The sequence below is a fragment of the Dipteris shenzhenensis genome, chromosome 31 (assembly GCF_047967505.1).
Source record: "Dipteris shenzhenensis isolate YYH24624 ecotype China chromosome 31, Dip_SZ_1.0, whole genome shotgun sequence".
Taxonomy (NCBI): domain Eukaryota; kingdom Viridiplantae; phylum Streptophyta; class Polypodiopsida; order Gleicheniales; family Dipteridaceae; genus Dipteris; species Dipteris shenzhenensis.
This window is the reverse complement of record NC_141626.1, coordinates 43,501,889-43,514,059: the sequence shown is the minus strand read 5'-3', so window position 1 is coordinate 43,514,059 and position 12,171 is coordinate 43,501,889. Positions and strand designations below refer to the sequence as shown.

At 45.0% G+C, this 12,171-nt stretch overlaps 1 pseudogene across 1 annotated transcript; it reads left to right on the top strand.

The window, feature by feature from the left end:
* Positions 1-424: 424 nt before the first annotated feature.
* Positions 425-2,864, top strand: LOC147881492 (histone H2A-IV pseudogene; annotated as a pseudogene). The gene is made up of 2 exons (XR_015540487.1): positions 425-1,196; positions 2,730-2,864. The product of XR_015540487.1 is annotated as a histone H2A-IV pseudogene (transcript).
* Positions 2,865-12,171: the final 9,307 nt, after the last annotated feature.

The window sequence follows — 12,171 nt, the reverse complement described above, 5'->3', positions numbered from 1 at the left end:
TTTATTATTTTAAAGGTGCATGCAAGGCTAACAATTAATGTGCGCTCGTTGTGGTGCCATTAGTATTGTTACAGGTACTCGGGTGAATTAATAAGGATTCTAAAGAGCGGGACCCACGCACCGGCTTGCCAAGGCTCATGTGACCAGTGTGTGTGCGGCAGCTAGCTAGGTGGCTTGTACCTAGCAGTTAGCGGCTATTGTGTGCCAGTTACTATTTTTAGAGGGCTGAGATAAGTCTCACCTCTTGTAATGATGCTAGTTAGTTCTAGTTCTCAGTTCTTGAATTTGGCTACAGCTGCCTCTGGGAGAGCAGTTGCCCTGGATCCTAGTGGGTTTTCAAATGTATGCTGTGTATGAAGAAAAAAAGAGCAGGGAAAAGAAACAAAAATTATAAACGTGCTGCAGTTTGTGAATCTCTGTCTGTATAATCTGAGAAAGGAACAGCCGTACCGCATATATATATGTGTGTGCGCTTTTTTTCTGATTTCTGCAGTGCTGCTGCTGCTTCCTCAGACATGGCGGGTCGTGGTAAAGCTGCCGGTAAGAAGGCCGTCTCTCGTAGTTCCAAAGTAGGTCTCCAATTCCCTGTTGGTCGCATCGCTCGCTTCCTTAAATCCGGCAAGTATGCCGAACACGTCGGTGCTGGTGCCCTCGTCTACCTTGCCGCTGTTCTTGAGACCTTACCGCAGAGGTGCTCGAATTGGCGGGAAACGCTTCCAGGGATAACAAGAAGACCCACATCGTGCCCCGCCATATCCAGTTGGCCGTCAGGAACGACGAAGAATTGAGCAAGCTTCTTGGTCATGTCACTATTTCTAGCGGTGGCGTCCTGCCAAATATTCATTCCGTTCTTCTACCGAAAAAACCCTCCTCATCCAAGGGAGCTTCCGCGGCAGAGGAGTAGCTTTCTTTTTCTCGAATGGGATTTGCATACGATCATATATTAGTAAACAGTAAATTGTCACATACGCTGCACAGCAAAACTATAGGAGACTGATTGCTTCAACGACGCCCACGAATGTACAAAATTCACGTGATGGAAATTCAAGGAGGTCGACTTGTCAAGTTCTGAGATTTTGGAGATAGTGATCTTTGTTAGTTTGTTACATTGATTACCTTTGGATGTCCGGTTCCTGTTCCCTATGATGAAGTGCTTCAGTCGCATAACGCCGATCAAAATTATTCACTGCATGCAGGTTACTCTCAACTCGGCAATGTAAACTTGTCATTTGCAAAAAAAAAGTGAGTGTGTATATATATATATGTATATTTATTTAATATATATATATATATATATAAGGGAATTGGAGATGTATGTACGTACGTACGTACATGCGTATATATATATATATATATACACACACACACACACACACACACACACATCACTGATGCATTGCCAGTGATGATGTGCACCACATAGTCTTGCTTGACCTACAAGTTAACAACCCAAGGTACGCAACGAATTAGAATTTCCTACTATGAGTCTATGTCACATGTATATACTACTATGATCTTATATCACATTGTTGGAATGGCAATGGAAGCATGATGAGGCAAGATCACATGGTAGACAGAAGGCACAAGATGGTGGCAAATGAGCAACTGCTTTATTCATGGTACCAATGATTTACAGGCATGAGCCATACAACTGGTGACGTCACATGTGAGGTCAAATCCATAGGAATGCAGATCCACAATCATAGGCATAGATTCCTCAATCTTCTCCTAGAATAGCTCACCCATGTGGATGGCTACCAACCTGTTACATCATCAGTGACTCTACTACATGACACATCATCTAGGACACACCCTGGCTATGACTCCTATGTCCCATATGACTATGTAACGCATACAATGATAATGGCATGAGATCATATGTAGTCCCCAATAATAGCTCACCCCTGTGGATGGCTACCAACCTATTACATCATCAGTGACTCTACTACATGACACATCATCTCATGTAGTCCCCAATAATATCCCAACAATCCCGCCTACAACAAATGTTCGAATGCCTTTAACGTGTTTGGGGCTCTTTGATGATGGCAGTTAGTCTCTTGAGTTCCTTCTTTAAGGTGCAGATTTCTTTCATGCATTGGTTCTGCAGGGCGGTTTGAATTTGTTCATTGTGCGTGGTAAGGGCTTCTCACATGAGTTTCAAGATGTCGTGAGTACATTCCCATGCTTGTTGATTTTTAATCTGTGATTTCTGTGGCCATCTGTCCAATAACCCCTGTAAGTCTTTTTGCACAGTTCAGGATGCCATGTTAGAGAGATAATTGTGCCTTTGCAATGTTCCTTCTTTTCAAATTGCTGCAATGTTTTTCCAGCGATGCTTCTGATGATTTTCTGATTTTGGAGTAATGCTGATTTTGATTTCTGATTTCTGATTTTGCAGTAGTGCACTTAAGAAAGAGAGGGAGGATGAGGGAAGAGAGAGGTGAAATGATAGGCAGCGAGGAGAGAGGAATTAAAAATAAAGAGAAGAAAAAAGGAAAAAAAAGCAGCAAAAGGTGCGCAGAGATGGGGTAGAGAGATAAGAGGGGCATCGTGAAGAACAGTGAAGACAGAGAAAACAGCGTGGAGACAGAAAAGGGGAAAGTCTAGGGTTGCTTTTTGCTAGCAGGAGAGAGAGAGAGAGAGAGAGAGAGAGAGAGAGAGAGAGAGATGCTTGATGTGAGATTGAATGTAAGATGTCTGAAAAGCTAAGTGGATGATGTTGCCAGCATTTGCAGAAGATGATCATCAGGTAAAGAGTTCCAAGGGCAGGAAATTTCGGATCTTTAAGCGATTTGGGAAAATTTCCAAGGCAAAGGAGCATCTGGAGAGATGCAATCAAAGTGATAGAGAAGAACAATGGGAAGAAGAAGAGAGAGAAGAGGAGAAAGAAGGAGAAAGAGTACTCAGAAAGGGTGTAAGAAAGAATACTCAGAAAGACAAGACAGCACAAAAGAGACTCATGAGGGATTTAGAACAAAGGCAGACAGCAAAGAAGAAAAAAAAAGAAGACCCTTTTGAAGTACCTCCCAGCTGCATGAAGCTTGATACCTTTCAGTTGAAGAACCCTTTTCTGGTTGTTGTGACATCAAAACAATATGAGCAGCTTGAAGGTATGCTTGTGAATATGATTCTCCTTACTCGTTTTGAGAGCATGTGGATTTGGATTGAAGTTTTGTGTTGCATGGACCTTAAAGAGTTGGCGAAATATCTAAATGATGTAATGCAAGAACTGTTGCATGGGTGACAAACAGGGGGCTAGCATGTGCATATGAGGACGACCTTCCAGGTAGTATAGCCATCAAGAGTCTCGCATGACACTATGACCTATGGGAGGACACCAGATTACTCCTCAGCTACATGTCCCAGGACAATGCATAAGATGGGGGGTGATCAGCAGTATCATTGCATGGTGTGTGAGGTGCAAAGAGGCTATAGAGCAAAACAGCACCCTCCCAGCGGAGACATGGGTCAAAAGATGGGAGGTGATCAGCAGGATCATTGCATGGCACATCTGGTGTGCAAGGTGCAGAGAGGCTGTAGAGCAAAAGACAATCCTCCCAGCAGAGACTATCAGAGCCATCATTCACACCTTTTGCGGACAGTGATAGTGGATACAGGGTGACTTAGATCAGATGAGGGAGCTCTCCTACCAGCTCCAGCTTAGGGACATGCAGAGGCTTTCCTCAAATTTGGGAGCCAGGTACCTTCCTCATCTGGAGAGGTCATTAGATTCAGTGGCAGTATAGGCTGCTGGTGTGATTGCATTTATTGTATGCAGTAGTACCTACATAGGCTGCTACTTACGAGGTTCCTCCCTTTTTTTGGGATCCATGAGGTATACATCCCTGCTACCCGTTTTTGGGATTTGTAGCCTCAAAGGGGTGCTTCTCTTTAACTAATAGAAGGATATGTTTTTGGGAAAAAAAGAACTGCTGCAGTCCTATCTGACGACCTTAGCTAGAATCATTTCCAAGGAGGGTAATTGGCCTCCAATTTGGCAATGAGCAATAAGATGTATGAGGCGCTCATTACAGTACTTTGGGTCGGCCTCATGCAGAAGGCTTATAGTCAGATGAAAACCATCAAGAACATGATTGCATGCAGCCTAGGAGCCTTGGTGTCACACTCGCAGGCATGAGCAGAGAGCAGCTTTCTCCCTTGGGGCTTGCGTTTGGGCTCCCAAGGCCTTCTTCTACTGTTTGCACACACTCCCCTGGATTTCTACCTCTTGTTTGTGCCAGGGGCACTTAGGTTTTGGCTGCCAGCATTCTGGTCGGTCCTTTAGAGCTGCATTTTGTCCCCACGACTGACTGTTCCTGATGCACCTTCTGTCGGAGACCCTTCTTCATTGCTGGTGCTGTTTGGGGCCCGAGTTTCAGGTTGCCATTGCTGGTTGGTGACTCTCAAGCCCGCCTTTTGGGCGTGGGATCATATTTACAGCAGCCTGGGGCTCTTTCTAGCTGTCCAGGATAGTTTTGCGACAGCTCAGTATGTGGTTCCCACCTCGGTAACCGGTGGGTGCCTACACCGGTTCCGTGTAGGCACCCACCAGGCCATGCTTATTTGGACACCTTCCTTGACATGAGGACACAAAGTTTCAGACCAGCAGTAGGCATGTCGTCATTTAGATTCCTGATGATTTTGGTGTTGATGCGTAGCGTGCCATGATGCATGTCTCTGCCATTGGAGGTGTGACCCACTGTTCAGACGCGACCCATGCCAATGCAGATGATGACTCCCATGTGCTAGAGGCTCTTCTAGGCTCTCCTCTGTCATCATCCAAAAATCAGACTTAGATGGCCACATTGCATCATGTTGGTCTTTTGATAGAGGAGGCATCAGACAGGTCAAGAGCCTTATCAAAAACTTTCTTTGGTTAGGACTTGATGGCTGCATGCATGTAGGGGCATGTCATGCTTGGGAAACATTGGTTCATCCCAAGTTTGAAGGGGGTTATAAGATCCTAGACCTTGAAATGCAATGCAAGGCACTTATGTGTAAGCATATATTCAAGGGTTTACTCCTTGGAAAAGCCTTGTCTTCTTAATGAGTTCTTGAAATGTATTCCTATGAAGGGTACCAACTGGCAGGAGACAATAAAGTTCTTATTTTCTGATTGTGATACCATTGTCTAGAAGCCTTCTAACGCATCTAGGGTTAGGAAGTGGGACATGGAGAGCTCATTTGGCTAGGGATAGCAGGCAGGATGGATCTATATTGATCAGCTTTTGCTTTTTCTTTTTTAGGTTCTTTTTGCTGACCAGGGGTACTTGTGATTGCTATGGGGTTCGGGCAACACAGTCAGTAGTATGCAAAGTGGAGGGCTTGTTGCCACTTATACCCTGGTATGAGCCGTGTAGGCTAGATAGTTATAGTTCTAGTCTTTTTATTCCTATGACTATTAAGTCATTTATTGCCTAAGACAGTTGGGTTAGCTAGGACACTTAGTCCTCACCCTAACCTAGGGTACTTCATGTATGTGGCCTCCATTCTTTTAGATTTAATCTATTCAGTTGTGGATCTATCTTTGTGAGTGTGTCGATCTTTTTCTCCTCCCAATAGTGGTATCAGAGCTGGTTATTGCTCTTGCCCTGTCAAGGGTCTTCTCAAGGCTTCATTCTTTTCGTGAAGAACTGCTGGTCGATTTTTTCTCTCCACAGGTCGACATCTACAGGAGCAGGTCTGCACATTCAGCAAGTCGGCTGCTCCCTATTTGTCACCATTCCTTAGGCATTGGCTGCTACAAAGTGCCACCCTTATCCCCTCCATTCCTGCTGTGATTCTGCCGCTTCAAATCAGCAAATCGTCGCCATATCTGAGCTTATCTCGACTGAGCTGGAGTTCCTTTGCTGCTGTTTAGAGCCGCCCTCTCTGGCTGGGTCTTATCTACTGCAGCTCGCTGCCTTTAATCACATCTTTGCTGCTGTTTAGAGCCGCCCTTCTTGGCTGGGTTTAGGGTATATGATGGGTCACATCCCAACACCCCCTTGGTCCTCAACATGGCTGTAAAAAGCAAGAGGATCCCAAAGAGGTTTGTATGAATTGGCTTGTTACAAAGGGTCGAATCCATTCTAAGCAATTGATTTTTCTAAGCTTTCATTTGCATTTCCAGGATCTCACGACCAAGTCTCTTCTATTTGATTCACTCGTTTGTCCAGCCGGGATGTATGGTAGTCCTTTCTAGGGGCCAGACCTCTCGGAGACAGATTGGTCACGCATAGAGAGACTTCAGGTTCTACTTCTTGCTCGGATGATCCATAGCAAGCCATCGGTCCCACATCAGATCATACTCGTAGAGTTTGCGGCTACCCCTTTGCAGCTCGATGCAGTTTTTCAAGTGGTCACTTATCTCCATCGAGTCAGGGACTTGGGTACCACGACAGTCGGACGCTGCAAATTACCATGGCGAGCATTGACCTCGTCTATGGCACTGGAGGCAGAGGGGGATCAGAGATGCTGGTATGCTCGGACATGTAGATGGTTTGCAGACAAGTGGTTACAGATGGATAGACTTCCACCATTTCAGTATAGCCTTGAGGCCCCTTCTAGTATGCTTGCCTCCCGGGAGGTGAACCAACTCATCAAAAAGGATCTTCTGCAGCTCCATACATATCGGACTTGGTTAGCATCTACTAAGCTTTCGGTTAAACTCAGCCCCTACAAGGATCACTACTTACTGATCTCGGAGGAGGGGTTTACCGTACAGCCGGGTTACATCCAGATACATCTCTCACATGCCTTGAGGATCGCGATTGGCCAGTTCCGGGTATCTTCACACAGGCTACGGATTGAGACAGGGCGTGCAAAGGGCATTCCACGAGAGAGACGGATTTGTACTCTATGACATGCAGGAGGCCAATTCCGGGTATCTTCACACAGGCTACGGATTGAGACAGGGCGTGCAGAGGGCATTCCACGAGAGATGGATTTGTACTCTATGTGACATGCAGGAGACAAAGACAGAGGACCACTTTGTGTTCTCAGATGCCTTGTATACTACGAGATCTAGGGGCGACACCACTGTTTATTTAGTCGCGGTCCCGGTCCACTCAGGGATTTCTTGGCACATCCAAATCAGCGACGGGTGGCCACCTTTCTTCTTGAGGCTCAGAGACATAGAGACCAGCTTATCCGAGCACAAAGGAGATTACAAGAGGCACCAGCACAGGCCAGTCAGAGTACGATCACGGATGTCTTCCACGATGACCCGAGCCAGGGACAGAGAGGGACTAGACGTAGCAGAGAGCCAGAGTGCACGACTTGACAGATCCGATCTCAGGTGGATACATCCATGAGTACTGCAGACATATCGTCCTTTTTCCACGAGGGGAGAGAGACCACTGGGGTGACGCTAGCATTGGTCAGATGACAAGCCACACTACAGGGACTACAGAGGAGGAGGGAACGACCCGCACTGCTAGGACATCAGGAGTGACCCATTACTGGTTTCTTCTCTCGACATCAGCCTCCGCCAAATCCAGAGCCATTATCAGCTGAGATCCTCATGTCTATACTCAGCCGCCCTGTGGAGTTGGTCTCGCAGACAGCATACATAGGTCCTACATCTCAAACGGACAGTGGACTACCGATTGATAGATGACCAGGAGATTTTCCTTGTGTCCGTTCCCTCTCTCGCATTGCAATGGCGTGATGGATGTATTTCATTTCATTTCTTTCACTTTTTCTTGTCAGAGACATCAACCTTGGGCATGGGTGCCCGTTTAGTGATCCCACCCCGTAGCTATCATTGTACTTGGTCTTTTTCAGTCTCATAGACCCCTCGGTCTTTCGTAGACGTTAATAAGCTTTCTTTCTTTCTTTCTTTCCAAATATCTACCCCATGTTAAATGATTTCTAATGATAAAATGTAGCAAGTTGCAATAGATGTTCAGCTTGATGTCTACAAGCATATGCAGTAGAGCTTTCGCATGGAGTGTTCAGAGCAGTGACCGTATGGCCAAAGGAGACACTGCAAATGCTGATTGGTCTGTTGTTCAGTTACTCCTCTCGAGAGTGAGGGTATGCTGAGTGATCTATTGTTTAGTTACTCCTCTCGAGAGTGACTTGTCTTGACAGATGGCAACAAAGTTGGCTTCTTTGAATTGCTGCTTAACATTAACGACAAGGTAAGGTGACTCTGCCACTACTATATCTATAACAGTTCTCTCTGCTTGTACCTCTTGAAGAGGTTGAGAGCTTAAAAGCTCTATTCCAGAAATTTGTGCAAGAGAATACCGTCAATAATTTTTATTGTGAGATGATAGGAGGAGATAGAAACTTTAAATTGAGATAGAAAGAGACTAAGGATTAAGATAATTATATGGGGGCATCAAAAGCTTGGCCATGAGTGGCAATGAATGACGGAAATCAACAAATGATGCTGCTTATGAAGAAACTAATTACCAAGCTAAAGACCAAGACTAATGCATAACAATAAGGATAAGATATGAAGAACAAGAATGAAAAAGCTAATACCAAATAGTGCATCAAATGGATGTAATGGTTGTATTGCTTGATGTTTGATGTATGCAATCCACTTTGGGTGCATTCAGGTATGCTCAGGTGTGACTCAAATGACTTTGACAAGATACAATGGCCATGTGATGGGCAACGGAATCTTCATTGCATCAAAAGATTACATTGTGAGTTAGCCACATCCACACCCATGTGCAACTCATCCATACTCACTTGCCCTATAGAAAATGGCTATCTCATAGCTCTGGGATTTTGTCCGTTTTCAGCTTGGGGAACGGATGTTTTTTGGTAAGTAAGAGATGAGGGGATACACTGAAGGGTATCCCATTTGTTAGTTGATTGTTTCGAAACCATTGCCATGAGGAAAGTATGTCAAAGCTCGAGATGTCGGCCATAGAAAAGCCATTAGTGGGATGCTCCTAGCTGTAAGAAGCATCTACCAAAAGCAGTAATCTTCTTGAGGTCATGAGAGAGCTTCTATGGAAGATAGGGCATCCACATCTAGCTCCCTAAGTGTGATGGCCTACTTATTTTGTGTGTGAGCTTTGAAATCATGATATTATTGTAGTGGGAGGTAGGGTGACTGTTTGTGTGGCTTGCAATAAAAGAGGGGTGGAAGGGGGAAAATAGCACAATGCTATGTAAGTGAAGTGGTCTATAGTCACCCACATGTGGCATGAAGAGCATGGCTACCTTACTTGATCCTCAAACTCCTTTTGACTCACGGGTTTTTCCTCTAAAATCCAACTCCTGCTGAAACTTGATACATCTAGCAATTCTCTCTCTGGACTTTGTGCGTCCTGTGAAGGTCTCATTAAAGCCTCTTGGGTCTGACCATAGCGTCCCATTGCAGTTCCAAATGACCATTTCCAGATGTACAACACTGATAAGTTTATGACCTCTATATACAACCCATTTACTTGTTGTGTATTTGCATGTCAATATGATTGATATTGTTGAGCTAGAGCCTAGGTGCCATATGACAAGTCTGAGGCAAAATACTCGGATCTGATTGATATGATAGCGAGTACAAGAGTCTTATTTTATAGGCTGAGGTAGCTTATCTTCCCACATGCATGTTAGCAGTTAGCCTTGGTATGACCTTGTAGGTTAGTTAGGACATTTAGTCCTAATCCTAGTCAACCAATTGACTTTGGAGCCCACTCTTGTATTTTCTTCATTATCCATTTGCAAGTACACTTGAACTCCCTCAGCTTGTTGTTTGCTCCCTTGCATTCCAGCTTGTTCCATAGCTTCCCGCACCCAACAGTGGTATCAGAGCACTTTGTTCTGGATCCATCCTGCTACCCTTGCCTACACTTTCAGCTCGACCTGTTCCGCTCAGCTCAACACACATTTGAGCAGCTCCAGCCACATTGCACTTGGGTCAAGTTTCAAGGCTGATTGTGCTTCAACTTTGCGTTAGATTCGCAACGTACAGATTCGGTGTCCATACAACCTTGCATCCATACAAGCATCTGTACTGCAGCGTACAAATTCATCGTCCGTACAACTTTGTGTTGGGGTAAAGGCACATTGCCACCCTTTAAAAGTTATGACCCCTATGACTGTCTTAAGACAGTCATAGGGTGAATACCTAATCCTAATAAAACCTATGAGTTTGTGGTGTGGCTCAACACTTTTGACACACCCACACTTCTTGTGTCTCCCTCTCCTAACGTTCCATCTCCTATCTTTCCCTCACAAGTGGTATCAGAGCCACTCTCTCCCTCTCATCCCATACTTTGTTGCAGGTTTTGTGATAGGCTGAGGTGTTTGGAGCCTTTTTCAGTGGACAAAACAGTGTATGACAAGTGGTTTATGCATATAAAATCAGTGCAATACCTCATCTGAGGTGGGAGAAGTGTCCAGGACAGCAGTGTTTTGTGCGTCGTCAGATGATGATGCACTGATAAAGCACTTGTGGAACAGCTGCAGCATTCTGAAGTTACTGTTTTATGCCTATTTGAGCACGGTACAGTGTGTCAGAAGGTACAGTGACTGCTGCAGATTTTTTGACAGTAAAAAAACAGCACTATTGTGAGTGCTCCTAGCTCTTGATAGAGCAGGTTTTCTGAGAAATCAGAATTTTATTTAGTCATTTTTGACTTACAGGGAGTCAGGCACTTTCCTTATCTGATATGGCATCAGGGGGAAGTGAATCTTCAATACTGAACATAAAGAAATTGGAAGGGGCACACAGTTATGCATTATGGGCAGAACAGTGTGTGAATGTACTTCTGCTAAAGAAGATTTCGAAGCCCATAAGGGTGAAGGGTGTCAAGCCATCTGGGATGGCAGATGATGAGTGGGAGGAGCTTGATTTGTCCGCAAGGGCTGCTATCATGCTTACTCTCACTGATTCTCTTGTGTTCAATGTTCAGGCAGAAAAGACCTCTTATGGCCTATGGCAGAGGCTAGAAGAGTTGTATGCCCAAAAGAGTTCAGCCAGTAAGGTTTATTGGTTGAAGAAGCTTGTCGACCTTCGCATGAAGGAAGGTACAGCTATGACCTCACACTTGAGTGAGTTCAATGCCATCTTTACACAGCTTATCGCACAGGGATTGAACCTTGATGAGGAGTTCAAGGCTACTTTCTTGTTGTGTACCCTCCCTGAGAGTTGGGACACTTTCAAGACCACCCTGTCTAATTCAAATGTCACTCTTATGTATGCTGATGTGGAGAGCTCTCTTCTCATGGAGGAGATGAGCAGAAAGAATAATGCGGGCAGCAAGTCTTCCAATGCTTTGCAAGTACAGGAAAGAGGTAGGACTCAGCAGAAGGGGAGATCTGCTGGCAAGTCCAAATCCCGCAGTCAGTCCCGTGGCAAAAAGGATATTGAATGCTTTTACTGTGGCAAGAAGGGACATGTGAAGTCTAAGTGCTTCAAGTTTATACGGGATCAGAAAGCCAAGAAGGCTGAGACAAAGGATGCAGGCAGTGGAAGCAAAGGCAAAGGCAAGGCCAAGGCAGATGACTTGGATGCAGTGAATGTTGCAGCAGAGGACAGTGACAGTGACAGACATGATGTTTTATGCTCTTCTGCTGTTATTGCACATACATTGGTTGTTGATGGCCTTGACACGCATACCTGGCTCTTGGATTCAGGTGCTTCTTTTCATGTTACTCCTCATAGGGAGTGGTTTACTTCCTACACAGGTACTCATGGAGTTGTTCACCTTGGGAACAACTATGCATGTCAGATTGCAGGGATTGGCAGTATACAGATAGTATTCCCTGATGGAGGCATATTTATGCTTGATGGTGTTCGCCATGTGCCGCAAATCAAGAAAAATCTGATTAGCACTGGCTTGTTGGATGACAGTGGTTACCACACCACATTTGGGGATTCCAAATGGGTGATTACTGATGGCCAGGTTGTAGTGGCTGAGGGTTATAAGAGTGATACCTTGTATCCTCTTTATGTTTCCAGTGTAGGTAATCATGTTGTTGCCATAACCGAGCTGCCGAAGGTTTCATTGTGGCATAGCCGGTTGGGACACATGTCCGTTAAAGGAATGCAAGAACTGTCACGTTTGGGTTATCTGCCGTCTCTTTCATTTTCAGATTTGCCTACTTGTGATCATTGCATTTTTGGAAAGCATTCTATGACTCCTCATAAGAGGAGAACTCCCCAGAATAGAGCACCGCTTGATCTAGTGGACACTGATTTGTGTGATATGCCACAGCTAT